Genomic DNA, 17,888 nt, shown 5'->3' on the forward strand with positions numbered 1-17,888 from the left:
TTAAGTATTTTGTATAAATACTTCATTTGCAAATATTATCAGTTCCATAAAGAAATAACTCCAAAAGCTAAATATTTGCTTTTTGTATATTGTTAACTCTCAATCCTAAAATCAGCGTATGTTAAAAGTCTACATCCCTGAATTCATTACAGCCAATTAAATTAGGTTGTGAAAAAATAATGCCAAGAGATTCTTAGCAGAGGTTCAACTTCACCTAAACTCATACAATTTAAAAGGCAAATCAAAATGAAGTGGGGATACTGACCACAAGGACTTCAAATTTCCTGAACTGTCAATTTTTATCACAAGGTTCGATGCCACTTAACCACTATTTGGTCTATTAAATGTCCTTGGATTCTCCTAAAAGAAGCAGTTAAAATATCATATCTTGAATAAAAGTCATAAAAACAAATACACCAAAGTAATCATCTTAACATACAGATGCAATCATGTTATCAATCAACTCAAAAAATTCAAAAGTACACCAGTATCTTCAGAAATAAATAGAAATTAATAAGTAGGATATCCAAAGAACTCTTCGATATATCTGCTAAATGAACTCTACTCCCTCTCATCCAATCTCAATCACCAAATACTTCAGGTAACATGGGGTTCTCAGGTAACATAAGCTTGTCCAAAGGCCCGTATGTGTTTCTTACTGTAAGTTCAATGCACCTCAGGTACCATTCCCCCATCTTAACCTCATAAAATCCTTCTAGATGTCCTCCATCCCCAGGATCTAACTCCACCACTCTGAAGTTTTCTCCAGGCATAAATAATCCATTCTCCCCCTTTTCTTTCTTAGTACATTCTTCATCACTGCCTGTTAGTACTGACAATACTTTTTCCTGGTGATACAGCTAAATTTGGCATCTCTCTTTCCCCTCCTCAACTTCCATAAATGAATAATAAAAGCCTTGAAGGTAAGTCAATTTTGCTTTCATTGTCTAGCTCACAGTATTGAGTATAACCCCTTATAAGTCGCTACTCCAAAAACACCTGTTCAAGTCAACTGAATCCTCATGAAAGTAGAAAACCATGTCAAACTGTAGTACTAGATACAGGATGCTAATGATCATCAAGTAGGCCAAGATACTTAACGATATTATCACATTCACATGAAAGCCCCATGAGATCTGGCATTACGCTTTATTAACCACACTTTTCTACCCCAAATAGTCCCCAGTACATAGCAGAAGTCAACAAACATTGTTGAATGAATGAATAGCAGCAAAGTAAATGTGGTATGAAAAAGACCCTGAAACAATTAGTTTTAACACATGACACTTAAGAAGTTAAAATTCTAAATTATTTCAGGGCTTAGTATTATGTCAAAAGACAAAGTATTCACTATATGCACAACATTAGAGACACTAGGAAATACTAAGTAGAGGGAGAAAAGATTAAGGATAACACCACTTTTGAGAAAGATAAAAGCCTAATAGAAAGACACAGGAGATAAAGGTGGGGTGGGGGAGGACAGCAAAAGGAAAATAGATGCATGAGAAGGGAAATCACTTAACCATAAAGAATAAACTGTGGCAGCCCAAAGAGGATACAAAAGAAATAGAATGATCTTTAAATCCATCAGTATTTTATAAAACTCTAACTTCAAAACCATACACAGATTAAGCCTAAAAGCTTTAGTAATTATCAGAGCACTGAGTATAAAGTCCTTCTCTGGGTAATATGAAACAAACAATTACTACCATAGGAAAAGTACCCCAAAAAGGGTACTAAATAGGATGCATGCTTGCTCAGTCATTCAGTCATGTCTGACTCTTTGTGACCTCGTGGACTATAGCCCATCAGTCTCCTCTGTCCATAGGATTTCCCAGGCAAAAATATTAGAGCAGGTTGCCATTTCCCTCTTCAAGGAATCTTCCCAACCCAGGGATCAAACTCACGTCTCCTGCATTACAAGCGGATTCTTTACCTCTGAGCCACCTGGGCTGCTGCTGCTGCTTAGTCACTCAGTCATGTCCAACACTTTGCAATTGCATGGACTATAGCCTGCCAGGTTTCTCTGTCCATGGGGATTCTCCAGGCAGGCAAGAATACTGGAGTGGGTTGCCATGCCCTCCTCCAGGGGATCTTGCTGACCCCGAGATCGAACCCAGGTCTCCTGAGTTGCAGGTAGATTCTTTACCATCTGAGCCACCTGGGAAGCCCCATTAAATAGGATACTCTTCAAGTATTTCTTGTTCTTAGATCAGGATGGTATATCATAAAAGAACAAATTGAGTAAACATGCAGAAAGTAACAAATACAGTACAAAGTAGTGGAAAATACATAGTGGAAAGAGCAATAATTTTGAATCAAAAAGACCACATGGTCATGTTCTAAATCCTGCTCTGACACATTCTAGATATGTAACTTGGGCTACTTTAATTTCTCTGTTTCTTCACATGCAAAATAAACCTTATCACAATCTTTATACCCCACTCGGTTGCTGTAAAGACTAAAGAAGGGAATATATGCAAACTACCCAGTTTAGGACCTGAAACATGGTGGGAATGCATGCCAATTTTAATTCCAAATTTAGCACACTTAAAAAAAATAAACCAACTATCCCTAGTACCTACACTTATATTTTGAATATCAGATACAGTAGTTTAGTCATTAAGTCTCTCTCCTTAAGTGTAAAAGGGAAGTAAACATCCCAGGGGAAAGTCAGAACCAAAAGTAACCAGGATGTTCGAAATGGTTCAGTTCAGAAGTTCCAATCTTTATTTGCTAGAGTCCTTGCTAAAGCAGTGATCCCAGGCTCTTGAACTTCACTGATGTATAAAATTTCAGAAACTACTGGGGAATATCACAGGTTGTAAACTGCCCGATAAGGAGATTTAAAAAAATAAATAAATAAAGACTATCATCACCAACATTATCTATATAGACAATGTAAAAATAAATAAGTACGAAGTAGAAAATGTCAGTACTAAGTATAGCCCTTTAATTGAACAAATTTTAGCTTTATGAAAAATTTACTACATTATTTAATTTTTCTTCATTACCCTAAGACTATTTAAAACTTTAATGGGTATAGCATTTGAGAGCCATTAGCTTATTCCAGCATGAACCACTTTTAAAGAACTCCCCATACTAGCACTTATATACCACTAGTAATAGTAATAAAAAAAAAAAAAACTCAGAAAACAAGCACAAAAAGGTTTTGCTTTATAAGAAGAAAGAAAAAATTGGTTTAAAACCTATTGAGACCTAGGTTAGATAAGGAAACAAGCATTTTCCATAATATGTTGGTTCTTTACAAACTTACCACCATCAGGTTTCTGGAATCAAAAAGTGAGGCAAAGGCTCCCTCTGCTGACAAATAGACAAAGAATCTAATCCTATCAAACGGCAATCAACTTTTCAAAAATTCTGCCACTAACTGGATATGACATGGGCTTTTACTATTCTCTATCAAAGACTAGTTTTACTTTATATCCTAAAATATTGACATATACTCCATCTGACACAAATGTGAAAGACATGTATAACGAGGCAACACTCCATATGTATTTCAATAGATGTTTCTAAACTGGCTTTCAAATTTCTTGGTGTCTACTCTATGCTCTAAGGGTTAACTGAGCTAGAATGTCATACAAAGAGGAAATTAAAGAAGCTAAAGAACTGAGGTGGGTTTCAAGAGATTGCATAGAACAAAAGTAACAATTTCTGAACGCAGTGACAACCTTCTCTCATAGAAATCTCATGAGGTTAATAGAAGTAAATCAAAGGATTCAAAATTAACAATAGCAGGTTACAAGCACTGGCCCATATATTATTAACACATGCCATCTCTAGCAAATATTCTGTAACTTGGGAAGATCAAGAACTATCGTTCTCATTCAACTGCAGAGAGACCTAAGGCTCAGGAAGTTTTCGATGGTTTGCTAAGGACACACAATCGGTAAGCAGCCAAGCCAGAATTCAAGCCTAATCCTTAGTCTGCTTCTCCAACTGAAAACTATGCATAAAATAGATACTCTAATGACATAATCTCCAAATTCTTTTCTGATTTCAAATTTAACATAGCCGAACATCACAAATACATTCAGTGTGCTTATAAATGGGGTGGCACATTGGTAAAGAATCTGCCGGCCAATGCAGGAGACTCAAAAGACTCGGGTTCAATCCCTGAGTCAGGAAGATCGCCTGGAGTAAGAAACGGCAACCCGCTCCAGTATTCTTGCCTAGAAAATTCCATGGACAGAGGAGTCTGGCAGGCTATAGTCCATGAGGTCACAAAGAGTCAGACACAACTGAGCACACACACATGCACATGCTGATAAATAACATCAGATTTAAATATAAAATGTTAAAGATTTCACTTTGGCAGACAAAACTTGATATAGCCTCTTGGCGAATTCCTCACTGTAATTTATTTATTCTTGTCTTATGTCTAAAAGGATTGCTTGAAGAGGCAAATAAAACTAAACAGGTAAATACTAAAGAGGTAAATAATAAATACTAAAGACGTAAATAAACTAAATTATAAAATAAGTAGATGAGAACAACAGATAAAACCCTTATTCTCCCAATAAAATTACAGAGTAAAATGTTTGTTAAAAGCAGTATTTTTGAGTATATCAATATGCTGCCTCCCCTTAAAAATGGTAAATAAAATTCAGGAGCCAAACACTAAGTGAAAGTGAGAACCATAAAGGTAAACAGAGCCCCTGGGGCATTCTCCCAAATCATATACCTTCAGCATCAGTTTTCATAATCTCAAAATGTCATATGGTAAAGAAGAAAAACAGTGGGGCCCACTCTATGTAGGAAATCCAATTGAGCCTGTGTATTATCTTTCTCCCCCTAGTATAAAGCTAAGACCACAAAGGGCTTTACTCTTACAGTAAGGAGAACTTAGAAATAGCATCACCCCACCCAGCCACCCCACCCACACACACATGCCCAAGAGAAAGCAAAATGCATATCTCAAAACTTGGAACAAGAGGAAGGAGAACATTCTCTCCTAAGAATTCACAAACCCCAAGCTGATCTTAATGTGGGTTTTCAGACCAAATTCACTCTATTGACTTGCCCAAGAAGCCTCAACCTGTGAAGTCAGTATAAAGTGACCCTGGGTGAGAAGTACCACCAAGACGCTGACAAAAGAAAACTCAAATCTTTGAAGGAACACACCAATCATTCCCATGGATAGAGTTCCAAGAATATGACTTCACAGGCAAAAATCCCAATGTACAAGGAACAGGAGGCAATATGAGCAAGAGACAGCGAAAATACTAGAAAGCAGAATCGGAACTGCAAAGACTTCATTCACTGAAATTATCAACAAAGAATAAAATTACTATACCCAGCACAGCAAAAAATTATAAAATTATCAAAAAAACAGAGAGAGAAAGAGACATGAACAATAACATAAGATGGTCTAATGTATCTAATTGGATTTTCATTACGAGACAATGGAGAGAATATGAAAGAGGCAATATTCAAAGAAATAACAGCTGAAGATTTTCCAGAATTGTTGAAAAGCATCAATCCTAAGATCCAGGTTTAAGCTAAATAAATTGCAAATAGGATAGGTAAAAATAAATCCTCCCTTAGATGCCTGACAGAGAAACTGCAGAACACCAAAGACGAAAGGAATTTTTTAAAAGCAATAGAGAAAAGACTGGTTAACTAGCAAAAGAATAACAGCTAGACTAAGAGATGACTTTTTAACATCAATGTTTGCCAGAACAGAGCAGAATATTATCTTTTGTGGAGCAGGAAAAATAACTGTCAACATAAAATTAAATTCCCAGACTTCCTCCCATCTCCTCCAAAAAAAAAAAATGTCATTACAAAGATTCCATTCACAATAGCAATCAAGGCAATTGCATTCCTAACACACTGACTCTAACTCAACTTTCAGATCTTAACTTCCTTAGGAAGGCCAAATTAAGTAAGGCCGAACTAAACAATATACACCTAAAATATATCCTCATCATCATGGCATCTTTTCCTTCATAGCACTTGTGCTTTTATACTTACTTCTATGATTATCAACTTAATATATGTCTCCCTCTCCAAGCTTAATGAGGTCATGGACCTCTATTGTTGTTGTTCAGTCACTAAGGTGTGTTCAACATTTTGTGGCCCCCATGGACTGTAGCCCACTAGGCTCCTATGTCCATGGGGTTTTCCAGGTAAGAATACTGGGGTGGGTTGCCATTTCCTTCTCCAGGGGATCTTCTCAGACCAGGAATCAAACCCGCACCTCCTGCATTGGCAGGTGGATTCTTTACCACTGCTGCTGATGCTAAGTTGCTTCAGTGTCTGACTCTGTGAGACCCCATAGACAGCAGCCCGCCAGGCTCCTCTGTCCCTGGAATTCTCCAGGCAAGAATACTGGAGTGGGTTGCCATTTCCTTCTCCAGTGCATAAAAGTGAAAAGCGAACGTGAAGTCGCTCAGTCATGTCCGACTCTTCAAGACCCCATGGACTGTAGCCTACCAGGCTCCTCCGTCCACAGGATTTTCCAGGCAAGAGTACTGGAGTGGGTTGCCATTGCTTTCTCCCTTTACCACTGAGCCAGCAGTGAAGCCCACACAGACCTCTATACTTATCACCATATTGTTGCTACAGTGCTTGGCACATAAGGGAAACGAAAGAAGGAAGTGAAAGGAGGATGGAGGGAGGGAAGAAAAGAAGCAGGGAAGATAATAACCAACAAGTAAACAATCAACATAGATAAAACTAAAATTTTTACTAAAAAACATAAAAGGACAGCTAAATGAATAATAAGACATATTATATCCCTGGATGGAAAGAGTCAATATATAAACATGTCAGTTATGCATTAAAATAATCTATAGATGTGATACAATGCCAGACGAAACTCCAGCATGATTTTTTTCATGGAACTCAATAAACTATTTTTCAAGCCTGAAAGGAAAGTGAAAAAAAACAAACAAGAATAACTTATAAATATTTAAAAACAAGACCAATAAAGAATGATTACTCCTCCCACATATCAAAACATACTATATATTAATTTTTAAGACAGTATTTGTATTTTTTATAGATACACTATTTATGGACAAATAAATCATTGGCATTCTTTATATACACACTATTTATGGACATAAATTAAGGGAAAGGAGTAGAGTCTAAGAGCAAATAAATGACTAAATGGGTAATGCGCATATAAGAAAGTCAGCATTTCAAAGAATATTCATAAATGGCACTTGGACAACAGGATATACATTTGGGGAAAAAAATTAAATTAGAGCCCTGCTACATATAATATCTAAAAACAAATATCAGAAAGTTAAGAAAACATGTGAAAATATTTTAGAATCACAGTGTAAGAAAGATCTTCATTAGAAAGATACAAAGATCAGAAGCCGTAACAAAAAAGATCAAAACATTTAACATCAGAAAAAAACTAAAGTATTTGTACCGTTAAGTAAATGAACAAAGTTAAAAATCCATCATCACAAGACACAACCTTGGGCAAACTGCTTAATCTTATCAAGCCTAAATTTTCTTGTGCCTGAAATGAAAATAATGACCTAATTTACAGGGTTGCTTTGAGAATTAAATGAGAAAGTTAAGGTTAAATCAAATCCTTAGCATAGTCTTAGGTGGGAGCACTTAGCAACTGCCCAATGAATATTTTTTTGCTACTATTTTTAAATTAAGAAAATATCACACATCACTTTTGCCCATTAAATAGAGATTTTGAACTTTTAAGAAAATGACAATACCTGACTTGGCACAGATATTACACACAGCGGAGAAAAGCTGTAAATTTGGGCCATCTCTCAACATAAAACAATTTACAATGTGTATCAAAAGCTTTTGGTCTCACGTGTCTAGCCTTAGGTTTTTTTCATTTGTTTTTATTTTTATTGGGCTATAGGGGATGGATTGGGAAATACCTCTGCAATTCATGTCCCACTGGGGAAATGTCGGTTCTGATCTTCCTGGGCTGGCTTTCGGAGCTTTCTTTTTCTTGGAGCCACTGCCCTTGCTGGCAGCTGTCTCTTCAGGTTCCCTGCGGAGTGGCTTCTCCTTACAAGAGAATTTCCTCTATTTCTTGGGGACACTGTTGTTCCCTGACTCTTAAGGGTCACTAACTAACTGGTTTGCTCATCTTTGAACAAAGGTTTTCTAATCATGAGAAGACTTCCACCGCCAGCTCTCTCTTCAAGATCACTTCTTCAAGATCTCTTCAAGATCACCAGTTCCTCCTTGGGAAAAAGATTTCTTTTTCTACAGTTTCGAGTGGGAGACAGATGGGTCTTCTATTCCATTCTCCTGAGGAGCTTCCTGGGGCTTTTGCCTCTTCTTCATGGGTCTTCCACTTGCTTCCTCACATCCCTTTGAAAAACTACTGCTGTTTTCTGAAGGTATCAGGGAAATTGCACCCAGGTGTTTCTTTTCCTTCTTCAAGCGTTTCTTCTCCTGTTTCTCCAGCTTCCTAGTAATCTCAGCAACCACTTTCTGTGAACCACTGCCTCCTTCATGACATCCGGATCCTTTGCGTGAAATCTTTCCAATCTCATAGAAGGGCAGCTGCCCCTCAACTTATTCTAGAAGCTTCTTCCCAAATACAAATTGCCTCAGAGAAACACTCAATTCATGAGGCAATATTGCATTTGTTTGCCAGGTATCAGGAGATACCGCCTTTGTTCTTGGCAGCTGCTGGGCCAATGAAGGTAGAGTAAAAAAAAAAATGAGTCCATATTTTGGGGTGTTAGTCCTTGTCTTCAGAGCTTGGGAAATGTGGTCCCTTTGCTGGGCCCAGGGAATCTCTGAGTACCAGGGCTGGCCATCACCCCCATGACAGAGGCCTGTAGAACTCAGGAAGCCCTGGTCAACCATCACTATTAAACCCATAGTCTTAGGGTTTTAGTAGAAAAGTAGCTGCCAGGGACTGGGGGTAAAGGACATAGGGAGAGGTTGGTAAAAGGGTACAAATTTTCAACTATGAAATGAATAAGGCCTGAGGATCTAATGTAAAACATGCAGATGATAGCACTGTATAGCACAATACTGTATAGTTAAAATTTGTTAAGAGAGTAGAATTTAGATATTCTCACAAAAAAAAAAAAAAAATGTGTTGATGGACGTGTTTTAAATGAAGGGAATCCTTAAACTATGTATACTATATCAAATCACCATGATGTACACTTTAAATATCTTACAATTTTATACGTCAATTATACCTTACTAAGGGCTTCCCTGGTAACTCAGACGGTAAAAAATCTGCTTGCAATACAGGAGATCCGGGTTTGATCCCTGGGTTGGAAAGATTCCCTGGAGAAAGGAATGGCAATCCTCTCCAGTATTCTTGCCTGGAGAATTCCATGGACAGAGGAGCCTGGAGAGCTACAGTCCATGGGATCACAGAGTTGGACGTGACTGAGTGACTAACACACACACACATACACACACACACACACCTCAATAAAGTAAAATAATTTTAAAAATACAATGGTCATAATTACCAGTATTTGAACCTCTGTGACTGTCAGAATTTCTACTGTTTCCATGAGTTTAACCTTTTTTTTTTTTAGATTCCACATAAGTCAATGCAGCATTTTGTCTTTGGCTTATTTCAGTTAGCATAATGCCCTCAATATCTATCCATGGTGTCACAAATGGCAGGATTTCCCTTTATCCCCTGAAGTGGGAAACGGCAACTCCAGGGGATGACAATCATTTAAAAATGGCAATCATTTTAAAATTAGATTGCTTTTTTCTATTAAGTTGCATGAGCCTTTACATATTTTGGATATTAATTCTTTATCAGATATATGATTCACAAATACTTCCTCCCATTTCATAGTTTGCCTTTTCATTTGGTTAATGGTTTCCCTTGCTGTACAGAAGCTTTTTAGTTTTATGTTATCCCCCTTTGGGGGGGATTGAGGCTTTTTCCAGCAGGGATTATTTATTTTAAAATTTGGAAGTAATCATATGAATACATTTTTGTTATAATCATAATGCTACAGTCAAAAAAAGGCCCCCCTTTGTCCCCACTCACTTTTCTTTCCAAAGAATTTATCCAAAAATATAATAGAAATAACAAATCTGAATGGTCATCACTTTCTCAGAAAAATGTATGCTAGCGACTCCCTGCTACTCAATTTTGATCATCAGGTACCTGAGCTGATGTACAATGGACAAACTTTGTACATCAAGAATCTGCCTGCAATGCAGGAGACCCTGGTTCAATTCCTGGGTCAGGAAGATCCCCTGAAGAAGGGACAGACTACCCACTCAAGTATTCATGGGCTTTCCTGGTGGCTCAGATGGTAAAGAATCCACCTGCAATGAGGGAGATGTGGGTTTGATCCCTGGGTTGGGAAGATCCGCTGGAGGAGGGCATGGCAATCCACTCCAGTATTCTTGCCTGGAAAATACCATGGACAGAGGTGTCTGGCAGGCTACAGTCCATAGGGGTCATAAAGAGTCGGACACGACTGAGTGACCAAGCACAGCACAACTTTTCTGTGACTATAAAATTTTTAGTATTTCTATTTCTCTTAACTTTTTGTGGTGCTAAAAAATGTTCTCTTTTCATTCTCTTCAGTTTTATTGACATAATAGTTGAAAGTTTGTCCAGAGAGCAAATTCTAAGAGTTCTCATCACAAGGAAAAAAATATGTTTCCTTCTTTTTTTGTATCATATGATGGGGTGTTAACTGAACTTGCTGTGGTAATCATTTCACAATATATGTAAGTCAGTGAGAATACTGATGCTGTAAACCTTAAACTTACACACTGCTATATGCCATGTGTTTATTTTCCCTTTGTTGCCTTTGCTTTTGGTGTAAAATCAAAAAAAAAAAATCATTGCTATGATCAATGTCAAGTAGCTTACTCTCCACATTTTCTTCCAGGGGTTTTATGGTTTCAGGTCTTACGTTTAAGTCTTTCATCCATTTGGAGTTGATTTGTGTGTATAGTGTAAGAGGTTCAGCTTCATTCTTTTGTATGTGTCAATGCAGTTTTTCCAGCATTATTACTGAAGAGATTATCCTTTCCCCCCTGCATATACTTGATCCTTTTGTCATAAATCAATTCATGAATTAATTTCTCAGCTCTCTATTCTGTTCCATTGATCTATAGAATACCATATTGTTTTGATTACTATAGGTTTCTAATATAATTTAAAATCAGGAAGTATAATTCCTCCAGCTTTGTTCATTTTTTCTCAAGATTGCTTTGACTACTTGGAGTCTTCTGTGGTTCCATACAAGTTTTACAATGACCATAGTATTCTTCAAAGCAAAATATTAGCAATAATTCCACTAACAGTGGTAAAGCATAGAATTCTCTATAATCATTTAGAATTATATTGCAGTAGAATACTTGTTGATTTGGTAAATGTTTGTGATATCATTAAGTGAGAAAAAAGACCTTAAAAGAGTAAACACAATATGAATCTGACTTTACAGCATTAAAATGCAAAATAAAAAGACACCAAAAATACACTAGAATAGTCATGATCAGCTAGTTCTTAGTGTCAACTAGAGATTATTTTATTTCCCATCTCATAAAACCTCATCCCAAGTTTCCAAATTGAATATGTTACTTAAAACAAAAAAATTCTTTTAACGGAAGGGGCAGGTATCCATCAAACTTCCCACCATTCCTGAAGCTCAGGCCCCATCAATGATTGGCTCTGCCATGGGGTTTAAAGATAAAACTTCAAGCAATGTGATTTTAAAAAATCACATTACCAAATATATAAATTGAACCTTGGCAAGAAGGCAAATGTGTTAGAAAACTTTCAGTAAAATAATGACCTAAATTTTCAAATTGCTGATTTATGGTCTTCTTTCTAGAGGCAGACAAAAAGCATCTCTTCATAAATAGGCTATTCTTATTTCATGAAATAAAAGAATGCCCTCTGTACATGAAATATTTCTCTACCCTTAAAAACAACAGAGAGGGGAAGAAAAGTGAGGAGAGAACAGAGGGAACATGCATTCATGTCCTCATAAAGTAATTACTACAACTTCTAGACAAGCTCTGTTTCTACCAACTATAAAATGAGCAAACTCTGCAAATTTTCTAGAATTTTTAGCCAACTGCCTCTATTCTCCATTGTAAGATCAACAAATACAACTGTACTCCTAAGTGTAATAAAATATAAATAATAAAATACATGCCATAGTCAGTCCAATAGAATAGTCACCTGTGAGCTTTACTCTGAGCCTGTACATCAAAGCAGAGTGAGCCAACGCAAAAGAGATTGTCCACGATTGTATATTTTGGAAGCAATCTCCACAGCTAAATAAATTATGAAATATCCATAGACAGAATTCTAGGAAGCCCATACAAGAACAAGGTAAGTCTATATGTTTGGACATGAAAAGATATCCGTGTAAATGTAAGAAGCAAGTTATAGATGAATATATAGTAATCCATTGACATAAAATAAAAGAGAAGATGTTTATAAAAGCATTGAATAATGTATGCAAGTGCAAAGTTGTTCATCAAGCTATTTACCTAGAGAAGAATGAAATTTCATAGGCAGCAAGGAAATTTTTAAGAGGGGCTTTCCATTTTTATTCTTTTTTAAAAAATAAAGATGTGTTTGTTTTATGTTTTTAACAAGCATATAAAGAATCACAAATACATTCAATAATTTATAAAAAGTATTAAAAACATTAATGAGTGTATATAATAACAGAAATTAATTACGATGTACAGCTGACCCTTGGACATAACAGGGGGTGGGCACTGACTCTCCACATAGTCTAAACTCTGAGTATAACTTTACAATCAATCTTCAATATCCATGGTTCTACATGAGTAGATTTAACCAGTCAAGAATTATGTAGTACTACAGTATGTATTCACTGAAAAAAAAAATCTAAGTATAAGTGGACCCACATAGTTCAAACTCATGTTGTTCAACAGTCAACTTATATGTATGCATAGAACACAAATTCTATGCCATTAAAAATGATGAAGTAAATACATTCATTGACAAGCTGTCAATGGATATGATGTCATATTCACTGACATGTAGTCACAATTTACAGGGCAAAATGGTCAGGAATGAACTGTGTTACCCATTTTGTTTAAAGTACGTGTGTGCGTATGTGCTAAGTTGCTTCGGTTGTGTCTGACTCTGTGTTGACCCTATGGATTGTAGCCTGCCAGGCTCCTCTGTCCACGAGATTTCCCAGGCAAGAATAGTGGAGTGGGTTGCTGTGCCCTCCTTCAGGTGTTTAAAGTACACATGTGTATATAAAAGAATATACAAAGGTCAATAGTTACAATTAGTCATCAAATTTAATAATAACCCACTGTATAACTGTATTTTCTCTATTTAATTTTTTAATGTATAAACAATGAAATAGCAGTAGAGTAATACAGAAAAATGTTCCTTAAAGCCGTTTCATTACTCACAAAAAAGAGCTACATATCCAAAGTTCAAGAATAAATAATTGTTCATACAGTTTCTAGTCACACAAAGTACAGTGAAAAGTAAAAGAAACTGTTTATATAAAATGAGAAAATAGCCAAGTATTTCCAATAAAGTTGGTTAGGAATATGAATTACCCAGGTAACCACCTCCACTTTTCTATTTCACTTCCTGTATATGCACACACAGTCTGAGTTTCTTTGTATATATATGCCAATGCACAAATATTTCCATCTTCGGTTATGTTTATAACTTTAAAAGTCCAATCAATTTTGTAAAGGACAAAAATGTTTCCAGTGAAGCCAAGAACTTGATTTAATATCATTCCAACAGAAGCTGCTGCATTTTAATGCACCTTTATAAAATCCATAAAATAAGCATTATAATGAAAGAGAATGCCACAAAACTAACTGTTAAAATGATGACTTTTAACCTTTTTAATGCACAGTGGCAATCAACAGCTTTTTTAAATCCTCAGGCCCAAATGCACTCCAAGGTTTATAAGAGAAAACTCTACTTCCAAGTGCAAAATATTCATTGCTTTAAAGTAATAATAAATCCCCTAGTGAAACACTGGGTTCTGGCTTTAATTAGAAGTAAATGTGCTAAGATTGCCACCTCCTGCTGAATAAAAAGTCAAGTCCTTCATGACCTACCTCAAGTGGATTTTCAAAAGACCTCAAATCTGAATCCTGTCTTAAAGAAAGAAGAAAGGAGGACAGAAAAAAATATATTCTCATGCAGAAGAGTTTAAGTGGGGCCACTTGAACTATCCAATGCTGCCAAATGCAAAATTCTCTTTTCCAAAAAAGTAAAACATACTCTTCTTTGGATCCATGTTCTGAGACAACAGATACAACTCCATACTTGATGGTACTTCTCTAACAAGATACTAAAATATACTTGCTACATGTCAAATTCAAGACCAAAATATATCAACAGTGACAAACTCAAGGAGAAAAAAAAAAATGAGATTACATAATAAAAACTATGACTATTATTGTCCATTCAAAAAAAATTCATCTGGTACAATGAATGTTGAAAAACATCAGGATCGATCCCTGAGTCAGGAAGATCACTTGGAGAAGGACAGGGCAACCCACTCCAGTATTCTTGCCTACAGAATCCCATGGACAGAGGGGCAGGGCAGGCTGCAGTCCACGGGACATGACTGCAAGCGACTTAGCACGCACATATATAAGTATACACACACACACACACACACACATATACCTATATATAATATATAAACAAATATACATAACTACAGAATTCTGACTCTGTCAATTTCCTTATTTAGAAAGAAATACTTCCATTAGAAAGGAAATAATATTTACTGATATTTTGCAGGTTGTCTCAAGAATTAAATGGAAACATGTGAAGGAAACTGGCACAGTACAAGTCAAAAAAATGTTTTTCTTAGCCTTTGGAAAGACAATAGAGATTTCAAAGTTAATAGCCCTTATTAGAAGATTTCTTTAACACAAGAAAAAGAAACAACATCTGCAGTTGTCTTGTTTTTTCCCTCTTAAATCAAACACACTCTCCATTTAAGATATTTCAATAGTTTTTTACTGGCTTCATATTTTGGGATGCCAGTTATACAATACAGTAGCTTTCATTAAAAAAAAAAAAAAAGATTTGGTTTTAAAAAAGAACATAAATTAATGTATGAAACACAATGCTGTTCCTTTCTTTGGATTAAATAAATTTAATAGAAAAATCTGTTTGCTTAGCTCCTCCTCCTTGAAGTTCACAATTTCAAAACAAATAAGACTTACAAATCTGTCTGCTAACGCAAGAGACACAAGAGACACAGGTTCGATCCCTGGATCAGAAAGATCCCCTGGAGAAGGAAACAGCAGCCCACTCCAGTATTCTTGGGGCCTATGGGGTCACAAAGAGTCGGACACGACTGAGCACACACACACACTAGTATGTCATATTGCTAACACAAGAAGTTTAGGATCATAACATCTGAAACTTTAACAGAGGAAGAAGTAGTTCATTATACCAGCGGTTGCCAAACTCAGGTCAACAGATTGGCCCTGGATAATTATATCATCGTCATCACAGGTAATGTTTGTTGTTAAGTTTATAGCAACCTTATATGAGATACTATTACCAACCTTTCATAGAAGAAGGCACAGAGAGGTTAAGTAACTTGTTTAAAGTTACTCAGATAATAAGTAGTAAAGCTAGGATATAAACTTTGTCAGTTTCAAATTTCCTCCCTGCCCCTTTCTGCCCAGTTTGACTTAGCAGGTCTGGAATAGGCCTCGCAATCAGTATTCAAATCTCCAGGTGATTCTTTTTTTAATTTATTTATTTTTTAGTTGGGAGATAACTGCCTTACAATGTTGTATTAGTTTCTGCTCCACAACAACATGAATCAGCTATAGGAAGTTCAATACCATGTAAAATAAACTGCTAGTCAATAAATCTCTAATGACTCCAAAATGAGAAAGCAAAAAGTTAAGAATGAAAACTTTCCCTCTCCTAGTTAAAATAAGTTAAGATTCTGAACAGATTATTTGTAATTTATAAAAATGTACTTGCAACTTGGTAACACTTTACTAACTACTTGAAATCAGTCAAAATAGTTATATGTGAAAGTTGCTCAGTCCTGTCTGACTCTTTGCGACCCCATGGACTATAGCCCACCAGGCTCCTCTGTCCATAGGGATTTCTCCAGGCAAGAGTACTGGAGTGGGTTGCCATGCCCTCCTCCAGGACATCTTTCAAACCCAGGTCTCCTGCCTTGCAGGCAGATTCTTTACCATCTGAGCCACCAGGGAAGCCCAAAATTGCTATGGCATTATTTTAAAGAAAATAATGCAAACAAAAGTAAATTAACAGTTCAGCATCAAAATAGCCAGCTAAACGATCAATGCCAAGACTCAGAGTTCACCTATAAGATTATTTCAGTTTTCCAGACAATGTCTCATTTCTCCATCTCCTCTATTTCTCCAATACACACAGTATTCTTCATTCTGGAAAATTTCTAATTGTTAAATTCTGTTGAAAGTTTAAGTCAATGAACAAATGCTTCTCATTACAAAATTCAATAACTGTAATAGAACTATGAATTTAACATGTAAAGTTCTGAAAGCATTTTCTAAACAAATGAATTGTTTGAGAGTTACTATTTTCTGTAGGCTTGCCTATATGGAAACACACGTTTTTTCAATTATATAGTGAAGGCTATGGCTTCTGTTCAAACCTAAATTTTATTGTTTATAAAATTAGAAACAGATACAAATATATAGATATATACATACATTTATAAACATATACACCTAGGCGATATATTATATCTGAACAGTTGAAAGGTTTATAGTGTTCTATAAGAAGGTACTTTACACACATATGAGAAAATTACTGTTAATCTCTCAAATGGATAATTTGTTCATAAATAAACCTTTTGTAATCTCACAGACAGCCTCATACATGCTACCACAGTTATTTGTACAACAGTCAAAATTAAGCTAAGTGAAAATATTGGTGAGCTCTAGCACTCTTATTTCTTTAAAAAAATCAAGAATTGCTTACAGTCATTGTTTGACATTTTTAATCCAAAAAGAGAGGATTCTATTTTAATCTAGTGTCTCCAAATGTTCACCAAAATCACACTACATTTTCATCATGAGCTTTAGAAGCTCATGTATTTCTGTTTACATATAAATTTTAAGATTAAAGGTAATTTAAATTTTCTTCATAGTAATTTTTTGTATTTTTCCAAGTTTTATGGAATTATATATGGCCTTTATAATTTAAAACAGGAGTAATTTTAAAGCAATAATTAAAATATTTGAGTATGAAATATAAATCAGAAAGCTTGGCATTGGTAATTCCCTCCAAAAATAATGTAGGCTAATTTATGAATTTATGAAACATATATTAAAGGAACATATATTAAATTCTGATTCAGACCTAATAGTTATAATAGGAGAAAAAAAGAGTTGGGTAAGTTATACCTAAAAATATAGTCCTTAATCTTTGTTAATATTAATACTATAATGAGAGCAGCACGGGTTATTTTTTCTTGCAACTGGTTGTCACACTGGGGAAGGGGAGAGTGCTACTGGCATCTAAAGGCATTATTGCTAAACATTCTACAATAGCACAGAGCAGCCTCTACAATGAAGGGTTATCCAGACCAAAATGTCAACAGTGCCAAGGGTAAGAAACTTGACGTGGAGAAAATAGATCTTTTTATGTTTAAATTACAAGTCAAAATCCTAAAGGCAAATAATTTTAATTCAAAAAAGTTTATTCCTGTTTATTTTGAAGGACACACTAATTCCAATTTTCCAAGCATCTAAACTACTTACATCTTTAAAATAGTTAGAAAAATAAAGCCTAACTTACCTTTCATTCACAATTTTAATTCTCTGTTCTCACTGCCCTCAACATACCCCTGACCCAAAACCAAGTATAAACTCAAAACAAGACTTAAAAATACACCAAAGTTGTCCCTCTTCCT

The 17,888-nt window shown here is 35.6% G+C and overlaps 1 protein-coding gene and 1 non-coding gene across 21 annotated transcripts in view; both read right to left on the reverse strand.

The window, feature by feature from the left end:
- The window catches only part of BBS9 (Bardet-Biedl syndrome 9), a 458,699-nt gene that overhangs the window by 345,655 nt on the left and 95,156 nt on the right, over positions 1-17,888 (reverse strand). The window lies entirely within an intron of this gene.
- On the reverse strand, positions 8,764-8,850 carry LOC145524961 (small nucleolar RNA SNORD86). The gene has a single exon (XR_014067990.1). It is a non-coding gene; the product is annotated as a small nucleolar RNA SNORD86 (small nucleolar RNA).

Source organism: Giraffa tippelskirchi, chromosome 10, assembly GCF_054371585.1.
Source record: "Giraffa tippelskirchi isolate mGirTip1 chromosome 10, T2T-mGirTip1v1.2.pri, whole genome shotgun sequence".
Lineage (NCBI taxonomy): Eukaryota > Metazoa > Chordata > Mammalia > Artiodactyla > Giraffidae > Giraffa > Giraffa tippelskirchi.